At 39.4% G+C, this 16,681-nt stretch overlaps 1 protein-coding gene and 1 long non-coding RNA gene across 17 annotated transcripts in view; both read left to right on the top strand.

Moving 5' to 3' along the window:
• Nucleotides 1-16,681, top strand: part of LOC126865758 (CUGBP Elav-like family member 2) — a 355,524-nt gene that overhangs the window by 66,680 nt on the left and 272,163 nt on the right. The window lies entirely within an intron of this gene.
• On the top strand, nt 7,765-10,355 carry LOC126865768 (uncharacterized). Its single transcript, XR_007689666.1, has 2 exons — nt 7,765-9,467; nt 9,999-10,355. It is a non-coding gene; the product is annotated as an uncharacterized LOC126865768 (long non-coding RNA).

Genomic DNA, 16,681 nt, shown 5'->3' with positions numbered 1-16,681 from the left:
ATGATATTACGATATATCAAATAGGTTTAACAATTATTATTACCGTTGATTACACGAAGGCAACATTTTTTTTTTTTTGACTCTTTAATCCGTGTGTCATATTTTTATAATGTAACGAAATTCATAAGTTCCACTTAAACGAAAGCGGTTAAAACGTATTATTCGCGATGCGGTGAATTTTCTCACTAATCGATTATCAAATAACCGAAAACTACTAAAAATATTTCGTTATCCGTGAAGCTTAACGAACGGAGCGACGACATGAGAAATCATTATTAGCAGTGTCTAATGCATCATGATTAACGATAACGCGGACGTTTCGTACATGATGCATCGTCGCCGAAACTTTTCCACCCCTATCATGGTTACGCATAATAATATATCGTTTCTGTGACTGGTAATCATGAGTGATCGACTCATCGGACTTGTCGTTGACTCCTAAATTGATGGTGTTTTGATCCGTTATTTTCACCACTGTTTAATCATGCGCCCTAATTTCTTGCCGGCTGGCTTATAGCGTGATTCATCGAAATTTCGTTCGGTTAACTTTCTAACGAACCCTCATTCGCCAAATAATCTCTTTCGAGATGAATGAAATCTTTGTAAAGTATCATTTTTTATGGAAATATAAAAATTTTCGTGGACGATTTCAGCAAGATTCGTAAATGGCAAAAATATTTTAATGTTAATAATAGTTTACTTTCCATGCTGTTTCATCGAAATCATTCGACTGACGTGAAACTGTGATAGACAGATCTCTCCCAGTCGATTAATAATGCCACGGTACTGTGGAGAAGCGCAGATCCCGACGCGATCTGCATCAAATTTCATTTTCGATTCCCGAGCTTTCGCTGTCTCTCTGCCAGTCGCCATCTCCTCCTCCGCCTGACCTGGCTACCCGCTCGCATTAGCATGTTATTGGGCGGTTGTTTACTTCGGGTTAATCATCACCTCCGGCGCCAACGATTTAGCTATGAGATCGTGATGAACTAGAGAGAGAGAGAGAGAGAGAGAGAGAGAGCTCTGTAGGGGGTGGCGATGCGCCATAGTGTATGGGAATCCGATTTATCTGCTAAACTTTGTGTAAACTCGAGAGAACCGTACACGAGGATCAAAGAGAAAAATAATTCGCCGTTATAGTCGGTTATTAATTGTTTTTGATAAACCAGTGGAAATAGACTAAGGGAAGGGGATAACGTTGGGGATAGAGTTGAAAATATCACCGGAGAAGCTTAATTTCTTCTGCGAAGGATTCATTAACACCTGAAAAACAGTTTCATTTCATTCTTCCTATTCAAAATTACACGAATTAAAATACGGCTATATTGATATATGTGTATCTAAATAGGGATGAAAAGACACTTCTGTTGAAAAGTAGTCGAAGTAATATAGAGAATTACGACGAGGAGATTATTACGAGTGAGCGAGATCGGGAAAGCTGTTGACAACGAAGGTGAAAATAAATCCAGTCACGGTCGACAGAGGGTTAATAAATGCGTTGTTAGGAGGTCGAAGGTAGGAGCGGTCAGTTTTAATTCCGACAGTGTCGCGTGTCCGAACGGCGTTAAAATCTGTTGAACTTACAAAGCAGTCTCGTAGGCAAGTTTATTGGAAAGATGGAGAGTTAATTAAACGAATAAATAACGTAACAAAGGAAGAGGAGAGAGGCGTGCTCGCAGAACACAGCACAGTTTCGCGCTTCTCTTTCAGAAACGTCGCGTCGGCTTTGCAAATGTACATACCTACCTATACGTACATGTTTCAGCCGGTGCGATGCGGCATAGCACGGCGGCAGACCTTCCACCGTGCCACTCCAATTCGTTCTTTTACCTTCCTTCCAGCCTGTGCGATTCTCCGCGATCCACTTCCCAAACCCCTTACCTTCTCTCTCTGCCCTCGTCCTGTCCTCTTAATTTTCTCGTTGTTATTGTTTTCATCGTCTGTTTTTATCCGTTCGCTGGAAGCGAAGAACGCGATACCCTGGGAATCCGGCGGTGTTGATTTTACGAAAGGACTTGTTAATTAAAAAGGTCCCCGGCTGGGTGTTTGCATGTCGGTTTATCGCGCCACGATGACCGAAACGTGGGTAGCAGCCTTTCTACCAGCGATGTTTTCAAATGCTTTCGATTTCAGATACTAGGTTTTTCAACACGTTCATCGCAGCGTGGATCGTGTGAGTCTTGGCCATAGAGTCACAGTGCTATCGCACGATGTATTACAGGTTATAGAGTATCCGCTGAAAAACGCGCGCGCTTAAAAACGTGCTCTCTTTATAAACGAATATTTACATCGAGTAATTTCGATCGTTAATTTTTTTGTTTTCGAAGCAAGTAATCTCGAAATCTTACGAAATATTTTCAACAGTCGTACGCTCCGATGACGAGTCAAATCGCATATATTTCCGCCGCTTGAAACGTGTTTTACCGACGCGATTCTCACGCGAAATTGGCATCGTTAGTAAGAACACAAACAGTTGCGTAATATCTATCAAGCCGTAAATTCAGTATCCCGTTTTGAGCACAGTTAGTTTCGCCCGAACGTGAAAATGGAAGAGAGGTCCGGTTTGGTCTGTTGTGCGTAAATCATTAGCTTTATCAGGCTCAACCAGTTCGTACCGTCGCTTTATCTATCGGGATAACCGAGCCATTCGACGAGAAAGCCGACAAAAAATGTTTAAAACAATGGTCGAGCTCGGACGTTAGGGTTCGTTTTCGTTGGACGCGTCGAAAATAACGGCGTGACAATAGTAGCGACACAATACACGGTTAACTCAATCGAAGCTATCCATCAAACTAACGAGAAAATATTGACGATCGAAGATTCATCTCGTCTAAATTTGTTGCTGAATAAATGAAGTTTGTTTGCCTGTCGCAATGTGATACAACGCGCTTTTACATGGTAAAAATCGATAATTAATCCATTCTACGATCCTTAAAGGAATTAATTTGTCTGTAATATTTTGAATTTTGCAAGAAATTTCTTTTACAGGTAAATGTTACGTTTTGTGGAAACTTGTATTACATCGTGTTTCGTGAATCGAATCGTTTCGAATGGTTCGATAATACGATCCTGGAGTCGAGAAAGATCGCTGATAACTCAAACCTCGTAGCTCAGTCAGACAACACATAACGTTGGACACGACGTAGACTGAATACACACATTGCCAGAGTATTCACGCGTACCTTTTTCCGCAGCTTCTTGTCGGGAGACATTCTTTGCTTGAATCGCGGTCGCAAAGCCGACAAACCGGGAAAAATCCTCTTTTCTCGAGCGGAAGCATTTTGGGGGATCGCAACCGCGGACGTCACGGTAATTACAACCTTCGGTCATCGTCAGTTTTCGACTCTGTCTCGACCGTCCCCTTTGTATAAGCTTTTTTCTTATTTCTTCTCCTTTTAACGTTACCTTCTTTTATTCGTCTTGTTTCAAACGAAAGTCGCTCGCCTAAAAGAAGAGAAAGAGAATACGAAAAGTGAAAGAGAAAGAGGGAGAGACAGAAAGAGAAAGGCAGACTTTAGTTCCGTTGGAAAGCTTGCTTTTGGAATGGTGCGATATACAAATATAGGACAGTTCCTGATTTTCGAGCATGTTGTATTTTTTAAACGGAACAACACTTTTTGGGGAAACATGTACGTTTTCGTTTGTTGCGAATGGGATATTTGAATGTACAAGGGATAGAACGTGATATTTTAGACGAAGCCGGATATATTGTGTCAAGTGCGTTGATTGAAATTGCAAATCGCGTTACACGATGTCGACGCGGTATACGGACACGTTCGCCGCGTTAGACGAATCCACGTTATAGGAAAATGAATTATACGAAGATCTGAGTAAAATTCAACTGTACCGTAAAAGGATAATACGGACGTATTAATTCGAACGAACGCGTATATTTGAAGAAGAGAAGATTCGATTGATCATTGGGCTTGTAACTTACTCGAAGACAATAGCAAATTAAGAAAACGAACGAAAGAAATAGCAAGCTGAAACGCGAACAATCGTAAAATCTCGATTAAGCGTTCTCTGCGTTTCCTTTGTAATGAGCAGAAGAAGATATGCAACCTGAAATTCCATAGGCGATTCGATAAATTAGTCGCGATTTCGAGTAACTCGGCGTGCAGCAATTTACGTCGAAGAAACTCGCGAGTGTTCGCTAAACCCGAATCAGAAATAAGCATCGAATCAACGAACCGCTACGCACGTTGATTGTCTTACCCGTCTTTGCGAATTGGAGAAGGAACGAGCTAAATCACCGTACAAAGAGAGGAAAAGAGAAAGAGAGAGTGAGAGGAGGAAACCGAGGGTGGTCGGAGAGTTGTTGGTTCGTAAAAGTTAAATCTAAGCAAAGTTTACGTTCGCCGGGTCGTTAAAAGTTTTAAGGGATAAAGCAGTCGCTTTATTGAAAGACTTGTTACGACGGAATTTCGGCCGGCAGAACCGTTTTGCGATTCATAGTCCGTATCTTGAGGCGAACAGAGACAGATTGATGGAAAGACGAACGGTAGAAACGATGGAAAAAGAGATGGAAAGTCGGCATCTCGTGCCTTTAAACGTAACTTTTTCGAGGAGTTTGGAAAAACGAAACCGTAATAACATTTCAGCTATGATTTCTGTACCTATGTACAATTAAAAATCTACGAAACTATCGATGTGGCCTGGTTTTTGCCAAAGTACACGGGTTTACTCGGACAGAGGGAAGTCGTTTTTAAATATGTCGCAACTAACTGAATTAGTAAATCGATTGCGTACAGGAATTATTTAATGGTAAATCGCGTGTGAAATATGTATATTCGCGCGACGCTCCGATTCAAAGGGGGACAGTATTCGAACAATCTTCGTCAGACGAAAAGCATTGCTTTCCTTGTTACTTTGATTATCCCGATCTTGAATTACTCTTGCTTGGATCACTTATCAGTTCCAAAACATCCTTTGTAAACGAGCCAGGCAGAATAGAGGAAGAAGAAACAGGAATCTCGAGAAGCTTCGTATGGAATGACGTGGCGTAGACAAATAAACCCAGTGATACGCGCGCACAGACGCTCATGTATGTAGGTACACAGATAGGTATATACGAATGCGAATGCACTAGGAAAACAGTGCAACGGCTAGAAGGATACGTTCCGGTGTCGAATGGAGCTACCTCGCGTTTTATAGGTTACAGGACTAGGTGGGAAGCGGGAGGGCGAAGTGGCTGAATCGAAATCCTGCAGATAACGACTAATAGAAGCAGCGGGCGTGAATAGGTGGAATCTGGCTTGACACCAACGTGTAAATAAAATCGTATCTTCAGCGTGAGAATCGGTCCACCGAGAGGACGCTGGGTGACGCGAGTCGCCGATCCTATTCTCCAACTGGAGAACGTGTAAATGCAACTATATGCCTCTATATACTCCATGTGAATTGATATTTGATTCGCTCGTTTCCGGTCCGAATAGGGATAAATTCAACTGGGAGTAAGAAATGTTTTTGTACGCTATCTTGGATTCGACTTAGTCGGTGATGGGATGGTTGTACAAAGAAATGTAAGTGATACATTACAAACGTCGTTAAATAGTTAACGTTGAATTTTTATGGTTATAGAGGAATTGTTTGGATTATTTTTATTAACATAAATTCGTCATTTTTATCGATTTCTATCTTATATTTTGCGAAATATTCCTTTCAGGAGAAAAATTGCAAAAGCTAGTACGTACTTGCAAAACCTACAGGAAATTCGCTTGAAGCGAATTGGAAATGCCAAAGCGATTCTGGATCACGATATCGCGTGTCTATTTCTGTTGGCTAGATAAAATCTAACTTGACGATGGCCATGATATTCTTCCATTTATTTCTTCCACTTATGTTAAAATAACTGCACGTTCATTGTCGATGATATCAAAATCTCGAGTTCTTCTTCGTTCTGTTATGTTCCTTATCAGCGAACATTGTTTTATTAGTGAAAACAAGTTATTAGTTTGCTTTATCGGTTAAACGGAATACCTGACAGACGATTGATATCGCAATATCACTGTTATTATTGAAATTAAAATATTTAACGGAACTCCATACGCTAACCGCGTTCAGATGAATTAAATTCGCGAAAATTCGTCAAGCGATCGTACGTACCACCGTGGTCGTCGAACGCGCTATCGAGACATTAATTTTCCTTTCGTTCACCATTTCAGTTTCTCAGTCATAATTTTGTTGGTTTTGCATCCGTGAAAAACGGTCTCATAAAGCAAGCACTTTGGCTATTTTTGGTGGTCCAGTTCCGCGTAATGAGTCACTCGAAACACGAGACAGACTTTTCCTCGTCTTCCGTTGCTTTGCATGCTCGCTCCTCTCTCTTGCTGGGTATGTTTAGATTCCGGAATTTGCGTGTCATCCCTACCACCCACTTACGAGAAAGCTCTAATGCGCCGGCTACCTCCGGACAAGTGTCGAATTACGGGCACAGCGTTGATTTGTCACGCAAATTTTAACAAAGTTGTCTGGGCGTGACCGTTTTCCATCCTGACCACGTGCAGAGATTCTTTGATCAAGTTTAGGAAAGAGTATCGAGGAATTTCGAAACGCGCAACATCAGCGAAAATATGAGATAAATTTTGCAAAAACAAAATTCAGTGATTACTCAAAATCGCATTCTTCCCCTTAAAATATTATATCTAGTTCTTTTTAAAATATTGTTTGCTATTTTTATATCTTCTTATCGTATATCTATATATATATATCTTTTAAAGTTTTTATAGATTAGAATATTCTACACAAGTATTTTCCCTCTCCCTCTAATTTTTATAGAAAATCCTGATCTGATCGAGCTTGAGACGCGCTCATAAAGCGAAATTGAAATGTAATTTCGTGTTTTGGGCCTAGTTAGCGTATAAAAATCGGAATACGATTCGAATGATTGTATTCTCAGGCGTATCTCTAATACGTTCTCGATTTCAACAACCGTTCGGGCGTCATAAGAGCTGATTGCGTGCAAATTGTCCTCTGTTTCTATCCTGAATTTTCTTGGCTACGTTCTCCAACCACTTTTACCAAGTGTTTCTTGCTTCGAGACCAGTACTCGTAAACACAGGCTTCGACGTAAAAGGGTGAAAATGGAAATGCCGGCAATTGTGTCGTTACAGTACGATTTTGTAGAAAAGCGACAGCAACTGGTCTGGTTCATTTTGGTCGATGGGTGCGCCACGCTAAATCGAAACCGGTTTCGGATCGATCTTCTTTATTTATTTGAAAACAGTGCGAATTAATCAAGTACCAAAGTATACTAATCCTTCTAGTCGTACTTACCAATCAAGCAATGGAGGATTTTCACAGACAGAAATGGGGTTTGTGTGCGAACTTGTATAGTTGTATTTAAAGTACTTAATATCATGCTTCGGAAGAATCGATACAGCTATTTTATATTCGACAAAAAGAGTTCCATCATTGTTTTCGATTTTTGGAATCCCCGCAACGCGTTTACTTTCCATAACAAACTTAGAAAATTTATAATGTGTAGATTATTCGATTGGAATTCTTTTTATCTTGCATCAATCGTTTTCTATTCAATAAACTTTCATCTCACCCACCGATAGGACGAACACGATCAAACTCGAGCCAGATATTCGATTATTTCCAAACAAGCGCGCAAATGCGTTGTACGCACGTGTTACGTTAATACCGTTCGATGGAGTTACATTCACCGCGGAAAATATAAAATTTTCAGTGCAGAAAGTAACGCGCGTTCGATGTGGAAGGGGTCGAGCGCCAGCCACCGAAACGAATCAGGGGTGGAGAATGAAATTTTTCCGTTTTTTGAAAGGTCGCCGCTATAAAACGTGAAATACAAACGTTTCTCGAGAGGCGTACAATCGGTACGGCGACCCCGATTTTTTCCGCGAATTGTTCGAACCACCGCTTTCTCCCTGTCTGTCACTGTTTCTCTTTTTTCTGTTTGTTTCTGTATGCACGTATACACCCTCGATTAAAAGTACGAGGACACTTACCATTTTCGATCGCACTTCGTTTGGAATGCAAATTATCGGTATTAAATCGCATTCCCGTTTTCCAAATTTCATTTCAACGAATAATAACTATTTCGTTTCGAGTAAATTTTATTCCAAGTAAAATTTGAACGAATCTGGTTACAAACAAGTAAGTGTTTTCATAGTTTTGAACGAGGTTGTACATCTCATGGTCAGTCATCTCATGGTCTCTCTCTCTCTCTCTTTTTCTCTCTTCCTGTCTCCCTCCTTTTTTTATTTTATTGGGCTTTTTTATCGTCCACAAAATGGTCCCAACGTGTCATCTCTGTCGTGCAGTTGTGCTCCGATCCAAAATGGGTCGAGAGGAAGGACGCGAGCGTCGCTATTATAACGCTGTTCGTCGCTACCAATCATTTGCAGTTGAAGTTCGGCCAAGTTTCGATATATCAGAGTTGCTTCTCAATGAGGCGAAGCCAATACGAGCCGCCAAAAGGGCGGGAGTTGCGCGTCCCCGGCTTAATTAAGAATTAATAGTTGGTCCTACCATAACAAATTGGCGGTGCTTTTACGTACAGCGTACTCGTACCCACACGCTATTTTTCCGACACCACTAATCCCCTTGCTTTCCCTGATCTAATTTAACTTAATTCGCATGTGCGTGTATCTTTGTGTTTTTACACGTATTGTATATGCTATTGCACGTTGAACGTGTGTTTTCAGAGAATTAACGGTTTATTTCGTATTGGTTTTTGTTTCTAGAAGATAGTTTGTGCCGTTAAAATAGAGGAAAAACATTCTGCTTAAAGTCCCTTTTAGATAAAACGTAAAAACTTACATATTCGTGACAACAAGAAAGCAAGCTGGTATAAATACCTGTATCTTTTACCTGAAATATGAATTTTATTTCTAGCTTTACGTAACTTATCTCTTTTCCACTCTTATAATTACTTCTGAAAGTCTTTTTTTAAACTATTTTCTGAACATTTTATTGCATCCTTTTATTGTATTTTGTTAAAATGTTTGTTAATTCACGAAATAAAAATCAGACAGTCATCGAATCGTTTCTGATTAATAACAGTGTTATTTATAGTTAACCAAATGGTACAGAAGAAAATTATGTGAATTTCTAGCATGCATTTCCGTTGAAGAGTAATAAAACACTTATCTTACGCAAATTGACGCAACATAAAGACTGTTTACTCGATTTGAATGCGCAAGCACTCAGAGCGAGGAAAGACTACGCAGAACGGTTGCGTAATCTATTTGTCTATGAAAGAACTATTGCACGAAATAGTTATTTTGTTTCACACTCGCCAGATTTCTAGCTGCGAAAATGAATGAGCACGCGTTGACCCTGTATGTTGTGTGTCTCTCATGAGTTTTCCACATCTCGACGCACGACGGACGTACTCAAGATGATCAAAGTTATCGCGTCACCCTGTAGATACGTATATTCCATGTACCCTTTTCAAACATTATTTACTCGCCGAAAGAAGCATCTGGACCATAAATGAGGTAGTTTTTGTTTATTTCAAAGTAAAGAACGTAATATTAACAAATCGTTAAAAATTCAATTAAAAATTGTTTTATTTTAGTTAATTTTATATTATGATTATAAAATTTTAAATATTAATAAAAACACTCGTACAAGGCAACAGTATACCAAACATAGATAGTATTATCGACGAAAACGAATATGATCGCGATTGCTATTCGGTTGAAAAAAAAACAGAACAAAAAAAGTTCGAATATTATATCAGAGCATCGGTCGTTTAATACCGTACGGTTTTATTTATCTTTAACAAAATTACACAAAAACGCCGTTACGATAAATCGGCGTACCGTGTACATTTTCATTTGTTCGTAAATAATACGTGCTCGTTTTTCCCATATTTCCCCGGGCGGAACGTGATCAACGACAATCCGATAGATAGAGTCACAAAAATGATTTCAATTTCACGTTTCGGCTTTATCAACGCTGCAGTTACGATTTCTAATCGAAACTATAATTCTAATTGTAAAAAGCGATTTCGTTTGTCCTCGTAGCGAAAGAATGCTTATCGTTGGACGGATGGATACGAGCGTGTATTCATCATTTAATATTTGGTACGTATCCCAGTTTGACGATGAAAAGCCAAACAAAATAAAACGGTCGCGATGAAAACAAATTTTATAAGAATTTCCATCAAGCTTTAAATCAATGGCGGAATGCGAGAGTACCCCAGCTTCGCGTACATTTGTTCACGTATATACATCGTTGGTGTACTTTGATCAAAGAATGCAGAAGAGGGGATAGGATGTTCTACATTCTACGTTTTACGAGAAAAACGAGAGGAAACAAAATATAATATATGTATATTCGTTTTTGGCACACAGAATTAAAGGAAGATTTATATAATTAAAGGAAGTTATTTATTTCGTGGTTTCACGCAGTGGACCGTACGAAGAAAATGTTTAAAGTTACACAAAGATATTATAATCACAAAGTGTTACCTAATTTTTCCACTACTACAGTAACGAACTTTGTCCAGTATTCATGTCCTTCGAATAAAACATACAGGCCACGAAAGCTGTATTTCTCTCGAGAAAATGTTTATCGGTCTATATTTAGCTTATACGTAGCTGTACTTGTACATTTCGTATATCATGATGCTTGACGATCACCTCTCGTCAGGCAATCTTCGCAATAAGGAACGAGTCTTATGGAGAGAGATGATTAATCAAGGAGAAAGACAAAGTGGCAGCGCGGCGGCGGAGGGAAACGTTGCTTTATAAGAGGCAATTCGTCGCAGGCGTGACGCATTAAAGGCTCAATCTCCGCTCGTGCCTTGTGTTTAAACGAAAAAAAAAAAAAAAAAGAAGAAAGGGGAAGGCAAGAAACGGAGAGAACTGTTTTCTTCGTTGCTTCAAACCCCCAACCCACCCCTTTTAGTTTAACGCGTTATTTCAAGCTGGCGTTCCGTCGCAACGGTCCTCTGCTATTGGCGGCATAGAAAAATGCTTTGTCGTTAGGATGAATAACCAAAAGTAAGAGAAAGACAAAGGAGGAGGCGTTCTGGTTTATGAAGGGTAATTCGTGGCAGCCGCGTCACAGCGGCGAACCTTCGAGTCATTCCCTACCTGAAACGAGGAAGCGATCTCGCGCCATTTTTACCATTTCTTATGCTGCCTCGAGACTATTACTGCTCGCAGGCTCGTAAAGTTATTTTGAATCGAGTCGTGAACCGATTGAAGTCTTTGCGGGAATGGTATAACGAGGCCACAGCAAACCTAAACTTTAACGAGATCTATGTCTAGATTTACGTTCTGTTGCGTTACGATTCTGTCAGTGGATCTTTTAGGGTTGAAAAAAATCGAAGTTTCATGCTTTTTCTGGTTTTGCAAATAACAAACCAATGACGATTTAATAGATTTTCTGAATTCGATCAGTTTCATCCGAATCGCCAAAGATCGAATTAAGGAAAATAGAGCACCGTGGAACAAAATATGCGATATTCCTAGCGTAAGAAATACGCAGGATATCTCATAAATTTCGTTTACTACGTTCACCCTTAGAAAAGTAACTCTACCTCCTCTTTTCCTCTATTTTCGTTAGCCCTCTCTCTCTCTCTCTCTCTTTCTCACACTGTTTCGTTCCCTTCGAAGCAGGGTTAAGATTATTTACGGAGAAAGGAACGCTTCAAAAATTCATAGAGAAATGGTCGCGCAAGCACGCTCGCCTCTCATATCCGTCGTAAAACGAATACCGTATACACATGGCCGACGAAAAACGCGATTCGATCGACGCGCAAACAACGCTGGCCATCCACCGTTGATCCGGAAATTGGATCTGCCAATAAACTACCTGTGGAAATAATTTTTTTTCACCTCCTTTTTTTTCTCCTCTTGCTCTCACGCCAATGTCACTCAGGACTGCAATGTTTGCAATCCGCAAGCTCCGCTTGCCGACTCCGCGCGCTCATGCAATCGAGGATCAAGCGTTTTGTACGAGAAGCGACACACACCGCTCTTGGTCTTTTTTTCAATTTTAATTTCATTTCTATTTCTTCGTCGGTTGATTCATTATTTAGTAGTATGCCTCGAAGAATGCCATTTTATTGAGAAAGAATTTTATTGAGAAACATTTTAACGAATAACGGCGGTAGATAGAAATCAGTAAATGAGTTAATTGGTCAAACCTTTACGACGTGTTTCGTTTATCTTGAATTCCTTTTATAAATTCTATTATAAATATTACATACTTTTATACCAATATTTTGTTAATTAGCCGACTAACGACATATTATTAGCTTCCAATATATTCTCGAGTCCCTAATGGGGAATCCATTCATATTCGTTGGAGAAAGCAACCAGTACGATTACGCTCGCTTCGCATTGTCTGCCCTCAGATGACAATGAATAAGTTTCAAAAACTCGCGAAGGAGGGATGATTAAGCGTTTTAAAAGATCGTGGGGAATTACGTATTCTGGTTGATGGTCGGAGGGTGTCGCGCAATAGTCGACAGAAGCGTGGGCTCCGTAGTTCGTGAATTGAATCGAGATTAAAATTGCTATTCGCGATCGACCATTCCTAAGGCGAGGGGATGAAAAATCGTATAAAAATATACAGCAGAATGCTCTCAAGAAATCGGCTTGGTCGAGATTTTTGGATTCTAGCAGGTGACTTCCATTTCGCATTGAATTGGAGACTCGAACGATCAAAGAAATTTAGGGGTCGAATGACTTCACACTCATTTATGGTGACACACTTTATGGAGAATAATTATAGTTTTCCTAAATCGCGTTAAAAGATGAATCGGATACTCGTACGATCTAAAGCGGATCAACTATTAATCTCTCTAGAGCGTGTAATTTGTATTATTCTATATTAAATATTAATATTTAATAAAAAATATTTCTTAGTAATGTGAGTGTGTGTGTGTGTGTGTGTGTGTGTCGAAAAACACCATCGAATTAAATTCGTGCACTTTTAAAATAAATTACATAATCACGTTCCGATTAACCCTCCATTAAATTTTATAGATCGTAGATGAAACCTTTGAAACATTTTTCCTTCAATAATATCTCATTACGATTAGTAATATCAGTAGTAACGTATTATAACAAGTAAGATCTTAGTCAAAAGAATTAAATCGAAATTTTTGATTACAAAATGAAATAATTAAGAAACGTTTCCCTGCGTTAGTATATAGTGTATTTATTCTAGTCGTATAAATTTCTTTGTATCAGATTGGTAATCCTAGATTCATTTTTCAATGTACTCTTGTAAAGTATCTATAAAATAACAACCAATGTAAAACATTCAGTCATAGATTAAATGTCAGACATTAAATTCCATGAAATTATACGTATGAATCGTTTCGAGATCGTATTTTTTCCATGAATGATGAACACCTCGTTCACGGTTTTGTGTAACACAGAGGATAACGTTTCTATTCTATACGAACTTCACCCAACAATAAGGGATAATGAAGATCGTTGTGGATACTGTATCATCGCTTACGACATACCTTTTGTTGAACAAACAATAGCTAACTGCGAAACGTTGAAAGTATCCAAGAACACAGTTTATTAATGACACGTTGCGAAATATTCTATTATACATTTTTACGGTATTTCTTTTATACGGAACATTTTTTTAACGTAAATTTATTATGTAACTGAGAATCCCCATTTTCCTCCATATCATCCGCAATAATTTGTTCAAGGCTTTCAAAGCCTTTTCCATTTTCTGATAAATTATCATAATGGAACGCAGGTTATGTAAATTATTCTCAAAAATGTTGCTTATGAAAACTACGTGAGAATGTTTCGTGATATTCTCATTGCTTGCATAGCGTATTTGGACAGGAAATCCGTTATGAAAATTTCAATATATCGTTTGAAATTGACATGTTCGAAAAAAGAGAGCAAAGGTATATAGATTTTTAGAATTTGCTCATTTCGGAAGACTTAATAAACACGGAAGAAGTGATTGGGCGATACCGTTTTGTATTTGCGGAGGCAATTTCCGGATCGCAGGTGGATGTCGCAGGCGTGACGACAGCTGGCCACCTTTCACCGTGAAATACAGCGGCACGCCACTATTTATGATAACGAATGCCCCACGATCGCCGCTCGTCGATACGACAGGTCTGTATCGAGCAACGTTTCGCGGAAAAATTTGTTGTCGGTTTCACTGTGAAAAACTGGGATACGTTTCGTTTGCTGTTGCTGGATCGGCTGCTCGTTTGTCGTGAAGGATAGAAATTGTTTGTGCGCGAATTAAAATTCGATCGATGCGTTTTAACTTGCCAGGAAAAGTGTGACAGGTGCGGAGTTACGTTATCGCTATACACGTCACTGCTATCGTCCGTTCTTAATTATTACGCTTCTTGGTTCTATAATTAAAATGTAATAATGAGTTATGATAGATTATTAGAAAAACGATCGATAAAATTAAAATAAATAACAATTTTGAAAACTTTGTAGCAAGCTGACGATATTTTACCATATATATATGTCGGAGATGAAAGGAAAACCGGAGCCTTCCCTTTGCAATTTTGGGAAAGTCTTCTAATGCTTTAGCCTAGATTTTATCATAGCTGTAATTAAGCAATTGTTGTCATTTGTAATTGTTCGATATTTGTGATAGCGAAAGTGGGTTCGAGGTGACAACGTCGCCGAACGTAGCCACGGTCACGGGATAAACGTTTTGCCTGACGAAGGTGTGGATCGGTTGTATAGTTCTCCCTAGAAATCACATAGAATTGTACTTTGGAGATGTCGATATAATGGGACACACGTTGTATTAGGAATCAAACTCCAGACAGAAACTGCCTAGCAACGGCGTTTGAATCTTTCTCGGTGCTTCCAAAGAGTATACAACAAACTCTTGGCAGAAACTGCCTAGCAACGGCGATTGGAACCTTCTCGATGCCTCCAGCGAGCATATAACAAACAAATGCAGTCGTACAGCGAAAAAGATTTTCATCAGTTATTCATTCGTGTGATCGCCTTGGAAAGTGATACATCGAGCAATTTACCGAGTGTCTCAGCAATCGTATTTTTTTGTGTTTAAAATTATTCTACGCATAGTAAAGAGTTATCCCGTTGACCGTGGATTCGTTTGAACCCAGGAACATTGTTAATAGCGATAATTAAATTCATTATTCGTAAAACCTATTAATCGTTAATCTCATTATTCGTTAAATTTATTATTCGTAAGATATATTATTATTCGTTACTCTTGTTATTCGTTAAACTTATTACTCTTTAATCTAATCATTAGTTCAACTTATCGTTTGTTAATCTTATCATTCATTAAACTCATTATTCATAATATTTTGTAAAATCTTGTATATTCGCGTAAATATAATCTCTGTTTCGTAAAACGATGGCTAACTCAAACGAAGAATCGTTACGCGCCTTAAATTCTAATGTTAACCCGACATATATATATAATTTGGTTCCACGATGGATACGAGAATCGCTTGACTACAACTCTATAATTTCAAGCCTAGTTTCAGGGAAGCTCAGCCCCGGACTTGAACTCCACAAATCTGTATTTTCTGTCGGTGGGAACGGGAACGGGGCTTAAAGTCGCGCGTAATACACGGGACGCGGAAAAGACATCGCAGCGTATTAACTCTCCTTATCAAAATGCACGGCGCGCGCGCCGGAACGCGGCTACTCTTCGCGAAAGCGTTTTCTGTGTCGCGACCAAGCAAAAATGAGAATACTTCGAATTAAAGCGGAACCACCCTACTATCCGACTACTCTGCATCATCCTGGACCGCTAAATATTTGCCAGATTAACATTTCCGCGGCCGCACCTGGAATGAAATGGCCTCGCGTTTCTCTATTATTTTATCCTACCAGCAATTACACTTGCCGCAATTTTTAATGCACCCGTGACAGGACTTTGCTCTCGCTTACGATATCTTGCCTTTTGTCACTCTGCATATTTTATCATCCGTATTCCTCCCCTAGCTTTGTCACCAAATACGTAATTATTCGAAGAGGAGTGAGAATTCTTGCGTCGATGATTTATTCAAAGATCGAGATTTTTCGGTGTGAATAGTGGTTTGTGATCGCACGCGAAATTATTCATCAAGCAAAAATAAAATATTAGTGTAAAAGAATATTAATTTCCATATTAAATGCATTTAGGTTCTAGGATTATCGCAAGGTAAGGCGAAAATTATCAATGTAAATATATTTCTTGTTTACACTGAAACTCCTACGTCGATCATTTACGTTTGCTATTTTAACTTCTCACGTTACGATTCGTTGGAAGAACGATCTACAACGAGGCTCGTCTCGTTATTACGAAAAAGAACCTCTGTCCTTTACGTTCTCGCATTTTTATCAAATAATCGAACGCACCGTTAGTTTCCCTGATTTCACGTTCGTCAGCCGTAAATTTACATTTTTCCCATGATTGTCATCAATTCGAGGAACGAAAGGAGGAAGAAGGAAAGCAAGAGAGCGCGTAGCTGGAACGTCTTTAACGGCGTCGCGGTTGCAGTCGCAGCGTCGTCTGCACCAGACGTCGCGTCGTTCTATTGAATGTATAATTCAAATTTCGTGGTATGAATAATGTGCAATGATGCAGCCGTCGGATAGTGGTGGGAAGGAATGGAGAACGACGGATCGAGACGAGAGTGACAGAGAGAAAGAGAGAGAGAGAGAGAGTTTAGCCCGCCGCGCGAGGGTAACGTAATAAATAATAGAGGCGGGGTCGTCCG

This window comes from Bombus huntii, chromosome 5 (genome assembly GCF_024542735.1).
Source record: "Bombus huntii isolate Logan2020A chromosome 5, iyBomHunt1.1, whole genome shotgun sequence".
Classification (NCBI taxonomy): domain Eukaryota; kingdom Metazoa; phylum Arthropoda; class Insecta; order Hymenoptera; family Apidae; genus Bombus; species Bombus huntii.
Note: the sequence above shows the minus strand (reverse complement) of the source record. Positions and strands in the feature narration are given on the sequence as shown.